Raw genomic sequence first — 16,618 nt, 5'->3', positions numbered from 1 at the left:
CGAACTGCCAGGGACCGGTGAAAATACCCCGAGACCCGGAAAATTCGAGCCAAGCGGGCATGCTTCAGTATAAACCAATCGATACTTTATATTCAATTTGTCTCAAAGACGAATTCGAGCCAAGCAAGATCGAGCCAAAGGTGTTCGATTGTACTATGGGTTATTTAGATTATTTTTGTAAAGTACTGTTAACTGTGATTAACAACATACTCAATGATTTTCATCATCAGTGCTACTGATTTAGAGTTTTACAATACTTAGGTATAATTTCTAATTATTGAGGCTAAAACTCTAAGCCTCTAAAAGTTAATGAATATTGACATTGTTTCGCTGAACATTCAAAGGCGGTTACCCCAACATATATTTGCAGATACTGAACTGTTTACAAATATGTTATCTGCTTTTTGTTGCTCTGCGTCTATCCTTTGATGCCTGTTAAGTATTAAACCTATGCATCTAATTAGTATAATCGACTGGTTTAATCTGTGTTATCAATAATTTTAATAATAGATTTATAACCTATTAGCTTATAGTTTACTTTAGATGTGAAAACAGCTACATGCATATTAATCAGTCTCAAATACGTTTCCTACTTCGTTGCCAGTACGCACGCCAATTAAAGACAAAGCGTCGATTTCCCTTGTTGAGCTCTTACCCACTGCCTCTTTTGTGATAGGCGGATACATGCACTATCCTAAAATAAACCCTTTCTACAGCCGTAAACAAACAAAATGTAAGGTCAAACTATATAAATATAGACTGCCTTGAGGGTGACAGTGCATGTTGTGAACCTAAGGCAAATACTGACAGCAGTTTCCGAAGGTTGACAATATGCACGGTCATCCTCAAGGCAGTCAATATCTATGTTATTGTACAAAAATGTCATGAATTCAATGGGTAACAGTGCGCCAGAGGGTGATCGTGTTGGGTGATAGCCAAAAATATTACCTTTGTGCTTTTACTTTTTGTTCTATAGGAGTGAGGAATCATAATTTCTCAAATTTCACAAATCAAATTATAAATCTGACTGGAGGCCCAACTTCTCGAAACTTCTTAAGTCCCTTATAACATGATTAAGCTAAGCTCGCTATTTTTGTTTTTCAATAATTTGCGTAATATTAACTTCTTTAAGAACTTTTATACTGAACTAGGAATTGAATTATGACAATCACAATAAACCATTTTCCTTTCATAAAAGTTCAATTTAAGTATGTAAGCTAATTGAAATAAGCTACTTAAGCCTGTTAAGCTTAAGAAGTTTCGAGAAATCTGTGTCAAACGTGGGAAAATGGTGGTTGGAAACAGATTGGTGACGCTAAAGAATATGTCCATTTTCACAATTCTGTGGGAATATATTTTGTGAAACTCGTGAATCGACGATATCACAGCTTAAAAACACACACACGCACACTCTGTCAAACACATTTTCGTTTGAAATTCAGACAAGTCTTTTAAGCATATTCGATATTTGAACAGGAGTCACGAATTCAAGAATCCATGCATTTCCTCATCGTTAACGTCAGATTACCCCATCTTAAATCACAAATGTAATGGATTTCTTTGAATTATTAATGGCTTGAAAAAGCTTCAGCATGACAGTGATTATTTCATGTAAAACGGTCAGTTTCATCAATTACAGAATGTTCTCATCTAACGTTAATGCAAATGTTTTTATCAAAGGGATCGTTTGTTGCAAATGAAATGGTGGTTTTGCCAATTTCAATGTTTTGTACAATGGGCCAACTCCAGTAGAATGCCGTTTGTTATCATATAGAAGTAGAACAATTATGACTAATGAGATAATGTTTTTTTAGAAATCTCATTTCGACTACAGTGTATAGCTGATAGCATGTGTATGGTATTCAGTTTAAGACCATTTCATACAAACTAAAAGAAAACAATTGAATATAAATAAAAGTACAGCCCTGTTTTTGCTACAAGATATAAAAGATGTATAAGATACATTTAATATGAAAAATGTAGCAAGCAGTCCACGAACCTTGCCATTTGGATCAATGTTAAAAGAACTGCTCTAAATCACCAGTTTTATTACAGTCGAAAGTCTTTCATGTTTTGGATTTTGTTTCATTATTTTCACTGTTCATAAAATGGCAGCAAATTCCTTATAAGATTTCTTTTGGGATTTTGGCTTTATCGATCTTGCACGAGAAAGCACCAGTGAATAACACTCTTGCCTGCGATTGTTAGAGATCCAGTCGTTTATATGCTCTGTTGCCAAACTATGTAATTGTTTCCCCGAAACATTCGCACAAAAACCTGACTTTAAATGGATGTTTTATATATTTATTTACCGAACTGATAATTTATCTTCCAATAATCACCGGGCGGGTTTTCCTTGCCCAGTAACAAGTAAGCCGATACCGTAATTTGAATCATAAGGGGATTCATTTAGGCCTCTGACGCCGGACTCTATGTTGCCGTCTAATGCTACATTTTCGATAATTCCTGTGTCAAGATGATTCAGTTTGACAGCAGTCTTAATCGCCATAAACAATGTTCCCTTCCTAAGAACCACAGACGAAGCAATCTTGGCATATATATTCGTCTTTTTAAATTCCAAGACATTGCAAATGGAAGTAAAAGTGCGTAGGCGTGTATACTGCAAAGGCAGGCAGTCTATCTCACAAAGACAATGTAGGTATAAAAGCGTCTTTTAAAGCGTCGCAAGCTGTCAAATATGGGTACTTATCCTTCAAGTCTTACAGAACTTGTTTCATCATGACATGTATACAAATAGGAAAAACCTACATTTACAATGTTAACCACGTTATGCAATCCAAGATTTAAAAGACTAAACTTTTTTCTTTTTTTTTAAAGTGACTTTAATTCACTTTCTACTTTCACATATGCAAATTCAATCTCAAATCAGTTAAACGCGCCCTTAAATCGATTAAAACAACTGGCTTTACAGTACAAAGATAGCGCAAATGTTTGAAATCAATTCTGGAACTTGATGGAAAGTATTTCTTGCATAATTTAATGATGGGAAATTGAGTACTTCATGTTATGGATCAAGACACCTGAATTAAATGTAATGATATATGAAGGGCAATGCAGGCAACATTTCGTGCAGTGCTAAAGTAGTCTGTTAAACATGTGCATTATGGCACATGTCTACGCAAATACACAAATTCACAAATTCTGACCCCAATTTCTTAAATGTATTTCAGCATTACAAGATAACGTAGCTTATTTCATTCAGCCATATTGCTTACCTATCTTCATTTTACTTAACATAAAACTGAGTTTATCGTGATTTTAATAAAGATCATTTCCTTAAGGTCTAACACCACTTATGAATGTGATTATGACACTAAAATGTTTTTTTTTTATTGTTTCTTCATTATCAAATCACAAAAGTGTAAGCAACGAAGTAGAATCATTGGTTACAAGCCATCAACTTGTCCAACGCCAAACAAGTTGGTATGTCTTATTACATTACGTGTTTTGTCAATGAAGAGATAAGATTCTTGGCCATTGAAAGATGGCTTCAAATATTACCGTATAAAAATGAGATAAGTGTTTGATAAAGCTTTTCTGGCTCATGTTCGATCTGTTTGTCGAGTTTGCACATGCTATGTATCTCGTTCCGTGACATTTGGGTGTTTGTTTGTGTCTCTAAACAGGGCTAATTCCTAAATGATTGACTACTGAGCCTGTCCCGGTAGTTTACATTGTATTATTGATCCTTATTCAGGACCGAAATACGCAAAATAAGTACTTGCAAGCTGTACAGGGAATGCGGTTTGCTTAGCAATTAGGTTATTCCGCTTATAGATCAAGACGCCGTAATTGAGTGTAATGATCTATACAGAGCAATGCAGGAAGTCTGCGATCCATCTGCATTATGTCAACTGTCTAGTATGTGTCTTTGCTGATGAAAATACTCCTTGTGGGATACGTACCACTCATAGTGGGGTTTTGGCTAATTCATTTGGCCCTGTGTTTGCTATTGAATAGACAATTACCATTTTGCAAAATTCCTTTTGAGAAAAAGATTAATCGAAAGACGTTTTCTCTAATTATGCTCATTTTCTATCAAAACACAAACTTAAAATTACAAAACATTTACATATCTCAAGTCCATGTACATTAAATCCTAGACATTTTAAAAACAAAAACCCTGCCTCTTTCGTTCATTTAATTATATAAAATATTAGCTGGTGCAATACAAAACTCCTTCAACAAAAGGAATGTGTAGATGGATTAAACACTTATGAATGTATGTATGTATGCCATATTTTAAGGATATAACCGTTATCAACATTGTTACTGTATTAGTGTATCATAACGTGATTTCGGAATTTATGTGTTTCACTTTAACAGCACTACAGCAGCAATAGAGCGTTTGGGGTGTACCCTAACTTTTCAACAAAAGCATTTTGTCGAACTGCGTAAACGTTCAGACATATATGCGTTGAAAAATTACATTCCAAAGTGGTCGACTCTTTTGTCTGAAGTAACTATATCTTGTATTAATTGATGGATGACTCTCATTATGTCTAGTTTAAGCCACACCACTCCGTCTCCGAGGCTGACACATACTGTGTGAACAAATGAGGCGCCATGGATACCATCACTCCACTGGGAATGTGCGGTCACCATCACTGGTTTGATGTGAGGAACGATCTTTTAATGAAGTGCAAGGCAATTGGCCAGATGTTGTGTTGAATTATTTACCAAGATTTTTATTTTAAAAGATCTTGATTTAAATGACTGGATTTCGCCATCGTCATCATCGAAATTTAGAATGACGTTTCTGTTGAGTTGTTGATGTAGGTGCAATCCTTGCAATTTTACATCTAAAAACAATATTTAAGGTCTTTTTGGCTACCACCTAAAGTTGAATTATGTTCATGTTGTATTTCTAAATTTGCAAATGGTTGTTCATTATTGACGACTTTAAACTTGTTTTTAAACTGCAACAACGAAAACAATCAGATAATTGGATTGATAGTTTCTCTACAGACATGTGAAACTGATATTTTGTTGTTTGGATGCATATTGAAAATAATAAACAATATTTTTAACAGTAATTTAAAAGCCTCTTTTTCAATCATTTTTCACGCAAGTCAAAATCACTTCATATCACTATCATCAATGAGCATGGCAATCAGAAAGCTATTTAAAGACGTTGCATGCTGTTTGTAATAAATAATATAATGGTAATATATGCGAGCAAAGTGCCCTGTTATTATACTCGAAGATAAAAACGCATTACAAAGGAACAACCGTTATCCCAGAACAAACTGTATTTAAGTCTCGTCCACACAGCATTACCACAAATGTTAAATTAGGCACACGGAACGTGCCTAAGTAGGCATAAATGATGCGCCGTGTTTGCCGAGAGACCGGTGATTGGTCTTACAAGATAATGGCCAGAATCACGAAATCAAGAATTGATTTCTAATGTATAGACCTTAATATTACTTTCTGATTTCCGCCCGAACGTCTTCTACAATTTCCGATATGGAAATATATGGCTTTTTCTTACAGCTCGCGCTGATATTTTCCTTTGAACTTGTCTGCTGGAACAAATTGATTTGCTTGGTGTCACAATTAATACTTCGTTGTGTTTGTTATTGTGTGATAAGGAGTTTTATTGTTTTTCCGGCCATTATCACAACGTTCATAAAGGAATTATTTTGTATGACTGTACTCAAATGTAAAGTCTACTGTTTTATAAGTTGCAGAATTGCATCTTCTTACTTATTATTGTCACTCTAACCCATTGTATTAGTATATATACTTTCATGTTTTTCAATGCCAGATGCACAAATACATGTCCAAATGATTATGAAAATAACTGAGGTCTGTGTAAGGAGATATGCATGGAAAGTCAAGTTCATTTCCAATGAACAAGCAGTGTGCTAGATGTGTGTTATTATTTCCATAAGATTAAAAGTTGCAAAAGTGACAAATAAATTCCTTTAGTCCATGGCCATTTTGTTAGAACCGCTATACAACAAAATATCCAAAAAAAAAGAAAGAAAAGGGGACAGTGTTACTTCAACAGTAGAGTTTCTGACCGTCAGGACATGATACATTTTAACAGCATGGATGAGATAGTATTGCTACTTTTGAAACAATACTGAAAGATAAAAGGACACCACATAACAGGTATCTCAGGGTTCTTTTTTAAAATTCATAACTGAAAAAAATATCGGAATAAAACCAAAACCATCTTTCAAAATGATATACTATCCATCCATGTTTTTCTGTGAGTTTGAGAACAGAAAAATGCCCAACAGCCAAAACATTACAGATTTTGAGACCATTGTGCAAATCACAGTACAGCTTTGAGATCCTTGTGAATAGTTGTTATGCTTTATATCGCATTATAGCCACGAGCGTAATAGTAGAACTAGAACACTCTAATGTTAGGCTTTACGTAAAAACAAGCGATTTGGTATATTTTTGTCACCAAACCAAAGAAAGGACACAGTACTTATTAACGTTTTTGATGAATGTTAAAGCTCAATATCTCACTTTGTACTCTTGCTTCGACCTAATAAAAGGGATAAAACAGCAGACTAGAGATTCTAATTTGTACGATTATGGTACAAATTAAAGGTTTTGGTCTCATATCACATTATTGCCACGCAGCAAACGCGAATCTCTAGGGATTTCAGTCCGTGGATTGACTTGGGCAAAATCCATACACCAACGCCGACGTCGTTCGCATCTGAATTGGTTCACATAATCTGATATCAAATTTCTCGATAGTTCTAGCATCGCTTTGTAGTAGTATTTAACTACTTGGATAATTCGCGGAGTAATTATGTTAGGAATCGGAAAAACGGACAACGCTTTAACTGTCATATCCTTATAAGAAAGAATATTTACATTAAAGTGAAGGATGATTTAATAAATATATTTAGTTTAAAGTGTTTTGAGAGGTTGTGATCGTATCGTAGGTACGATCTTACGCGAGTGAACGTCGTATGCTTTAGGGGAAATCGAAGTACCCGATGTTTTTGCCCGGTTTGATGATCAGTTTTGAGCACCATCCAAACGCAGATGTTCCTATGTCCTTAATAGTTAATTTAATATATATCTTGCCATGTTTGCTATTTGATAGTTTGTATATGCATTCAAAATAACATAAATCAAAACAACACAGGCAAGCCCTTGAACAGTATTTTTTATGTTTCTCCAATAATCGATCAATAGACCAAAGGCGGGATGACCTCTGCAAATAAAGTCCCTCGGAAAGCTTTCTCTTATGGTGTCTATTACTGAGCTCACATTCGCTAGGACAATAATCCGTTCAACGATAATGAAAAGTACAAAGATAGCAATTCAGTAGTATAACAAAAGGATATTGCTTTTTATGGACATATACAGGTGTTTGACAAGAAAAATGTTCGATTCTCGGTTTTATATATAATGATTGATCAGTCTACGTATATATGCATTGTGTGCCTCTGAAGGGTTTCTCTGTCAAATGAATTCATATTCCAGTATAATACATGCATTTGTCCGGCCTCTTTTTATTAGTTCGGCCATACATGGGAACATGTATCATCTTGTTCATGCATCTAGAACTTCATCCGTCAGTTCGCCTTAAAATAACGCACCGACAATTTGAAGGCATGGGCTTCAAAATATAAAGACGTTGAATTGGTCCTACTTTTACCTACACGCATAGTTCATGGCCATATGCAGCTAGTCTGTGGAGTTAGTGTATGCAGCACCGAAATGCGTGATAAAACGCTATGATAACAGTCCCGCAGACAGTGGTCATCAATTGGCTCAGGGAGAGCAATATTTTATAAGCTCATAAAGTGATTTTTCTACTTTCTGTTACCCGTGCGTAGGAGTGGATAACTGGTTTAAGGACCGTACTCTGACTGATTAGATAAGAATTTATTACGGTTGGTAATACGCAGATGGAATACGCCAATGATGAATTGAACTGTTAGTTAACCACCACATCGAACATTTCGCTGCTTGTGTACACGTCAAGTTACGGTCGAAACCCGTTGGTTCGATATCGCTTGGCTCGGTTTCCTCGTTGGTTCGAACAGGATATAAAGACCGAATTTGTTTTTCTCTTTTTTAACATTTCCGCTTGGCTCGATAGTCGCGAGACTCGAAGTGTTTTGGTCGGCACCTGGGATTTCATTCTTGTATTGTATTTTTTCTTCAAGATAATGTATGATTTACACAGATTTATATACAATACACTGTGTACTCTGGAACAGCCGTGGCGAGTGAATTGATGTTTAAATCAGTGGTATGTGGGCGTTGATGACAGTGCACTAATTATTGCTGTAATTGCGTGGGTTCAATCAAACAGATCCAATTATAACATTTGTGGTGTGGCAGTGATTCTCTTCCAGAAAGTATCTAGCCTCACCACAACCGTAATTAAGTCCTATATCGCGTTTTTAAAGGTCGCCCCGACAACTATTAACCCATTTCTTCATAAGCTGGTGCAGGGGTGTTGGTTTTTTTACCTATCATTTGATTTAAGTTTTCAGACATTTGATTTACTTTGTGTTTCAAATTGATCTCTTTTCCAGATTGTATTTGTGAGTTTGTTCGTATGCCACGTGACCCTTGTGCCACTAAAGGAGATCTTAGTACAGTCTTGGTTACAGCGTTTGTCCATCTAATTTCTATTGCAATATTAATTTACTACGCAAGCTGTTAACGCCCAGTGTACATTCCACAATGTAGAAATATATGTCGGTGAGACATCAAGAACATAATTGCTTCGAACTAGTTGACATGAATTTAACAATACAAGCCACATTCTGAGTTAGGTAATTACTTTGAGGCAACGTTCGCGAACATCTCCACGTGTGTCCAAGATTTGCGATTATGTTCTGCCTAAAATAAATTGAATCAATGACCAGGGTGTGAAGGGAATCACAGTGTTGTTCTTGTGTACAATACTTCCCCGACATTATCAACGTTTGTAATAAGGCGTGAATTCAAATGGAAACGGTCCATAACATGTTCAATGGGACACTTCTGTATACGACAATGTGTGCCCGTCTCAAAGCTTTTACCATGTTCACTGTAGCATCTGAAGCAACATATTCTGTAGCTGTTTTTCAAATTGTTTCACGTACTTATTTTCCCAAGTAAAAGGCGTGATTTAAAGACGTAAAGGCGTAATTGATATGCAAGTACTGAACAAACTTCAAGATAAATTGTGCCTTTTAAATCACAATATAATTTAAACTATTTGTACCAAGGTATCATAATGAATAGTTTAAAGCAGAGCCTCCGCGACAAAGAGGCTGGCCATTGTGTCCTTGACACGCTGTAATTGTTTTGCTTAATAGTTGCATATACAGTCAAACCAAGTTGGCCCGAACTCCCAGAGACTGGCGAAAATACCTAAATTCGAGCTAGGCGGGAATGCTTATTACATTCAGTTTTACGAAATCGGTCAATTACATCCAGTTCGAGCCAACGAGGAAATCGAGCCAAGCGAATTCAAGCTAATGGGGTTCAGATACAATGTGAAACGGAGATTTATAACGAAACATATGTTGCTTTTTTATTATAAACCCATCATAAATCCACACGCAATACATATCGCAAAATAACTTAGTCCGTATTCCACTCTTGTGACGTCACGTCATAACAAGTATCGTTGCGCGATGTTAGAATGACGTCATAAAACAAAATAGTGCGTCGTAAAAATGACATTTTGCAAATTTTGATTTCACGAGGCGCAAACCGAGTGAAATCCGAATCCGCAAAAATCCACTCGAGTCGAATACAACCCCCCGGATCAAAACGCAGTACTAATAACCCTATTATATTGATAAATATTGATAAATATACATATATTTATATGTAAATACAGGATAACTATATTTGAAACCTTGGATGCACCTTGTTGATGATTTATAATTGTCATGTAAGATAACGTGGTAATAATCATCGTCCTTTAACAGTTCTGCTCTGTTCTTTTAAAAAAGAGTCAATGTATACCGACAGTTATCATAAGGACATATCTGCTTCAAATTGTGCTGTAGCTCGGCATTTTCTTTTACACCATTTCAAACAGGGAAATGTTTTTTCAGAACCTTTATCCAAATACACTTTGTGTTCCCAATGCATTTAGCAGTGAATGTAAAAATCCGAGTGCTGAAAACGGAATATTTTAATCACATTATAGTGAGTGAAAACGAAGGAATACCATAGAGACACTCTCATTTGCAACTGAGCATGTTTAATGTTAAACTTGACACGGTGTAAAATAAGAATTGCATATATTCACACCACTTTATGCAGTACTGATAATGAAATTCTAGCATCGAATATAGTCGCACCATGATGTCACCATGATGTCATTTTATTCAAACGTACGAGGGTTGATCCAAATTAAATAAATTAAATAAATAATTCACTCGACGAAACATTTACAAACAATAGTTTATCATTTTCATCTGAGTGTGAGTGTATATGTTTAAGTATTTTCCTCTCTTCTAGTTATAATAATTTCATTAATCTTCAAAGTGTGTCGATGTTTTTATCGGCGCAAAAATGTTACGTAGAATGTTTGGAAAGTGACTTGTTTGTTTCAATTTCATAATTAGAATATATGTTAAAGAAGCATACCCTTATTTATCGATTAAACATTTGCTACGCCTTGTTTCCAGATTAATAAAAAACATCACAATGAGATAAATAAAACATGTGTTCTATAAGAAAGCTCAATTTGAATTTGTTAGAAAAAGGGTTTACCCCGCATATTTATAAATAATTTAATAAAAACTACTTAATTGAATATTAATCCACTTATATGTAAACAATTCAACTGAAAACATGCGGGATAATTCTGTAACACTTACACGTACACCTTTCTTTTTCTTTCTCTCGAGATAAGTAAAAGAACATATATTTACACCTTAAATGCATAAACAATATACATGAACAATATTGAACTTGTTATTGTTTGTATTGTGTCAGCAGGTCCCGTAAAATATAAATCAACATTTTAGAAAGTATTGTTTTTTATATTTAAATAAATTGTTGCCATAAGTGTTTGAATTTTACGTTTAAAAGTGATTTCAAGTGGCTGATCTTTTCCCACGTTATTGTGACGTCATTTGAAAAAATGCTTCCGGTTACAGTCGGGTCGTTCTATTTACAGAATTGGTAGGAAAGAGTAACTGAAAGGTTTTCCTAAATGAAATGAAGTATTTTTTTTAACAATTATTGAATGAAATAATGAACTATTGGTGTAAATATAAGTAATGAATTGCAGGGTTGGTGTCATTATCAGGGATATGAACGCAATTGGGCTGGTCAAAGTACGCGTGGAGTCCCTCGCTTTTATTCTTATCTCAGTTACCTCAGTTTAACTTATCAAGATTGAGGAAGAAATTTGGCTTAATAATATAAGCAACTCTTGGGTGGTATTAAAAATGGGGGCCCGATAACCACATACGAAATCATGACTTTATTTGAATAACCGTGACGTCTAGATTTCATCGGAAGACATTTGTATTAATACTTTGCAGTCAGTAGTTTGATTCTTACTGGGTTTCATAACAGTATCTATTCATTTGTCATAGGAAGTAAAAAAAATATTGGATGTATTTAAAACATATTTTGTATAGCTACTACATTTCTGCTTGTTTGTAGTGGACTTAATGGCATTGTTTCTTGTTGTTTAGGTATAATATGTTGTTTCTTTTCCGTTGTTCTCGACTAGAAAAGCCTGTATTAAATCAAAGTGGCATTCATCTTCATATAATAAGCAATGATATTCAATTCTTCCAAGAAATATGCAAGGAAGCTTGCCATAGTCAATTCGTCCAAGAAATAGGTAAGGAAGCTTGCCAAAGACGCATTTGCTAATACATAGTCTATGCTTTTTGAAATAAACAACCTTTTGTATTAACGACAACGAGTAACAATTGACGTGTACACACACTGCGATATGATTTTATTATAGTATGTTTCTATTCGTTATGCCGCCTAAGCACCATGAAGAACATTAATTGAATTATTGCACAACAATGTGCACCCTTTGGCTTCTTGATGTGATCAATTTCGTGTTCATCGATCAAATTAATGTTAAACGTCGGACTCTTTGAATAGTTGATGTATTTTTTCTGATTATTTTCTTATGAACAATATACGATGTTGATCAATTATAGGAGCACTGAATGCATGTACAGCTATGTCAAAGTCGTTTGAACTTTGGGAAATACATCGAGATAACGAACATTCGATATAACCGAATTTCAAACAGATTTTAATTTAACCGAAAAAAACTTCGAACTAACAAGGACATCAAGATAACAGAATTCGACATAGCGAGTTTCGACTGTATTTTCATACTTTATAAATTAAAAGTAGATTTGCCAACGGTTTCTGTCACTAAGCATTTATATTCTGTAGATAAATGCTGATTGCAGAGAAATACGCACGCTCATTAATATCCAAACGTACATTAAGCTTAATCTAAACATTATATTAAACAAAGGCATACCAGGAAGAGATCCAGTAATTTCACAAAAAGTTTTTTTTATACCTGTCAGATTATAAAAGATAATCATCAATAAATAAATTTGCACTCAAATTACATGCCAAACAGAATGGCTAAATTGTAAGTTAGTTTCACTTCAGATAATATTTCACTTAAAAGTGATCTTATTTCGCTAAATCATGATGTGAGCGTTTTACACCTATTGATTTATTTTCAAAAGAAAAGAGACTTTTCATGAGTCAAAGATTTATTAGCCTCTATCGTGCTTAAATTGAAGTCTTAATGCTTGCGTTCTGATGCATCATTTATAAGGCTCCTCACAGAAAAAAACCCTGGTTGTTTAAATATTATATGAGGCCTTTTTCAGACACTGGCGAGTGTCATAGAACAATGGTAGTTGAGGAAAATTTAATGGCGATACTAACTTGGTTTGAAGTATCAGGAGAAAAGTACTGATTTATAGATTCTGGGGTGGCATTTGATTCAATATAAATACGCTTGCCTGGCATTTTCATTCTTGTTCAGAGAATAACTTCATAAAATATTTAACAATAGATACTGCTTAATAAGTGTAAAACAATTGCTTAGCGAAGGTTAACTTTCTCTCTGAGTAATACAAAACAATAGCTTAAAGCGTTCCAACTAGGAGGTGGGTGGGGGTATTATTATAGAAGTTTTTGCACGCAATTATTTTAGTGGAGCCACACATTAGGTAGGATTGTTTATGCACATGAAAAGATCCATTAATTACCAACTTAAACAAGTGTATCCTTTAAGCAAATTCCCAATGAGATTATGGAAACTTCAACTTTGACTACAATATCTGAATTTCAAACGCTTTAATTGATCGATGCCAAGCTTTAATTCTTGTTGGAATTGTTCTACAAAGATATGTTTTAAATCTGTTCGATAAAAAGAACGGGTGCTGTTCCTCTTTGCAAAGTTGATGTGTTGCTGCGTAAAAAAGCCTACATGTATTAAACTAGGTCTTCCTAATCGAGAGTAAAAACAGAGTAACCAGGACAATTCGAAGACATGAAGACGTACAATGGTGACAATTCAATTTCATTTTATGACCGAAGTTGCGTCTCAGTGAAACACTTCCGAATTACACTTGAGGCCTGCTACCAGAAAACAGCATCTGCTGAATAACGTCATACACAAATTATATCAATAAAAGATTAACTTTAGGCATTTCTTATTTTAGATTTCTCTCCGTTTTAAAACGTTGGTAATAGGATAAACCAACCCGTGATAATAATTACCATTGTAAGATTTTTTTTCTTTGGAAATCATGAATGGAAATAATCTGCCTCTCCGTTTTATGTTTACTATGTGAATCAAACATTTCCATAATAATAAGTCTCTGTATTACACCAGGCAGAATAATTTTGTATTAAAATCACAATTAACGTGAATTATACGAGGGTAAAGTGGATGACCGTATCTCGTAATCCCACAGGAAACCAGGTTCCGACGTTAAGGCTCCCTGGCAATTTTTCGCCGGATAATGGAGTGTGGATAATGCCATATAATACGGCTCCATTTGCAGTGCGATAGTGGCGAATTAACGAGACCGGCTCTGCATCAGTGTCTCTTATAAACACCCTCCCTCGGGACCCTAGTCTTCGCAATCACGGTGTCAGAGAAGACATTTTGAGACATTCTGCAGATGATTCGCTCGGAAGTTTCAGCGCCAAGTGTTATTTTTTTCATATTCGTAAAATTCGTTATCGTTACTATGCCTTCTTATGAAACTATTTGTGCGATATTTGTTCATAGTAATTTTGCAATAATTCGAATTTTAATGATACAGGCATGTACCTGGGTTTGGTATCTGCTTATACAAATATTAAAGCTGAATTCCTAGACATAAAGAACACTTTTCCCTCCCATGTGCCTCATCATAAACTGTTACAAAAATCATTTTCCCTTCGTGCTATGATACGGCTTCTTCGATCGAAATTCTAAAAAGATGTCTTATACATCGCAAAAAGACAATGAGACAGAAGTTAATATACACAGTCATTCATAAGGTTTGACCTTTGGTTTAAGAGTTGCATGTTTGAAATACTAAACCAAAACGTTTGACTGACTACTGCGAAGAATACGTTTTTGACAGAAGTTCAAATGTTTGGAAATGCTAAAATGTAATAATATGGATTAATCATATAATCATAGTTACACTTTTGAAATTACTACGCATATATCAAAACTTAACTTTTATTGAAGTGCAAAGGAAACATATGTATGAAAAATGAAACATCATAAAAAATAATGAAAATATCCGTTTTAGTTTTGGATTTAGATGGTACATTCTTGAAATCGTTTAACCACTACCGACAACGAGTGTCTGCACTTATATATATATATATATATATATATATATATATATATATATATATATAAAGCAAAACTGCACGTGTAACTCACCTTAAAAGTGTATTTCCACATACATCCGGTCATACTGAATATAATCTTATATTTGACAAGCACATAATATTCTGCATCATTAAGTTGTTCATTAGTGTAGCTGTTTGATTAATATTCTATAACATTCTAGTTCTTCGGATGAGTAAGTACATCATATATAATTCAACGTTTTTAAATATACTGTACACGCATTGGCCTCGACGGAGCCAACTTAAAAAATAGACGAACACTTGCACGAAATGAATTAAACACTTTCCCCTTGACGAAGATAATAACTAGACGCACTAAATAGCTCCAAACATCCTTATATGTACATCAGAAAAGAACCATCGGTTTATGGGCAAAGTCTTCGAATGGGGAACAATGATTTTGGCTACGCCAGCGTTACTCGACTGATGGCTGGCTGATAGCAGGCAATATCGGCCCCTCGACTGGCAGTGGAAAAGACACCTTCTACAGTTGACGGGAAAATCAATGGAACCCAGGCCAACAATACCACACTACAAACTGCTATTGACAGAACATTAACTGCTTATAAATACTCATTTTTTTCTGATGAGTATTATGATTGTTTATCAATAAAGCCACGCGATGAAGAAGCATATTGGTAAATGAATTATTTTCGAAGACTGATATAGAAATGTTCTCCTCATCCCGTTTATAGATACTAAATATGAATATATTTATGTGGTTGAAAAAAGCATATTATTATTATACACCGTCTACATATAATTAATGAACTAGTACATTCAAAAACAAGTTCACATTATCTTCAAGAAGTTCCGAAATTTGTATTTTTGGTCTATTTTTCGTGCACTTCATCATATGAGCATATGTGAATGTGTGATACATTTTGTATGCACTACGTCAAACGAGTATGTGAACGTGTGGTCTAATGTTTTTGCACTACGTCATACGCGTACGTGTATGTGTGATCTATTGTCTGTGCACTATGTCATACGCGTACGTGTAAGTGTAGTCTATTGTGTGTGCACTACGCCATACAGGTACGTGTATGTGTGATCTTTTAGTTATACACTACGTCATACGAGTAAGTGTAAGCTATGTTTATTTTGTGTGCACTACGTCAAATGAGTATGTGTTCGTGTGATCTAGTATAGTTATTAACGAGTCTACAACAAGCAGCGGCCTTAGGGCAAGACATTTGTTACTCAGTATTGAAAAAGAGGCGCTACAGCAGTCTTGCGTTTAGCCTTTGAAGTGTAAAGTGAAATGTCGCAAACGACATTTAACCTCAACTGTAACTTAAAGGTGTACGTGTGCCTACACATACGTGTACACATTCACGTATTTCGCAATCTCTTAAATACAATGGAAACATCACGACAAGCCCTGCAGTCGCAATTCTAATGGGATCGTGTTTAATCACACCCGGTTCAAGTATCAGACATCAATGATATAACATTTGCATTTAACTAGCATTATGTAAAGAGAAATTTTGAAGAAGTTCACATTGAATGAACCGCAAAGGAACATGGCGTCGCTTTTTATATCAGGAATTGGACTTGATTACCGCGACGTCATTTAACCAACGGTTTTTGATGTTACAATCATCGGATATTCTTTAATATCATCGTATGTAGTTGAAAACTTTTCTAAAAAAATATTCACGGAATATTTTTGTAATTTTAAATTACAACTATGTTTTAATGGTTGCTTTTTCTAGTGTGTTCATTC

General features: G+C 34.8%; 1 protein-coding gene across 3 annotated transcripts in view; it reads right to left on the bottom strand.

The window, feature by feature from the left end:
* LOC128238976 (suppressor of lurcher protein 1-like) overlaps positions 1–16,618 on the bottom strand; it is a 400,352-nt gene that overhangs the window by 76,865 nt on the left and 306,869 nt on the right. Inside the window, exon 1 of one of the 3 annotated variants that reach the window (XM_052955352.1) lies at positions 14,921–15,368. The exons of the other annotated variants lie outside the window; for them this stretch is intronic. The gene's annotated coding sequence lies outside the window, so the exon portion shown is untranslated. Of the gene's footprint in view, positions 1–14,920; positions 15,369–16,618 lie in introns of those variants that run through there. 3 annotated transcript variants of the gene reach the window in all.

Source organism: Mya arenaria, chromosome 6 (genome assembly GCF_026914265.1).
Source record: "Mya arenaria isolate MELC-2E11 chromosome 6, ASM2691426v1".
In the NCBI taxonomy this organism is placed as follows: domain Eukaryota; kingdom Metazoa; phylum Mollusca; class Bivalvia; order Myida; family Myidae; genus Mya; species Mya arenaria.
This window is presented reverse-complemented; position numbering and strand designations above follow the sequence as displayed.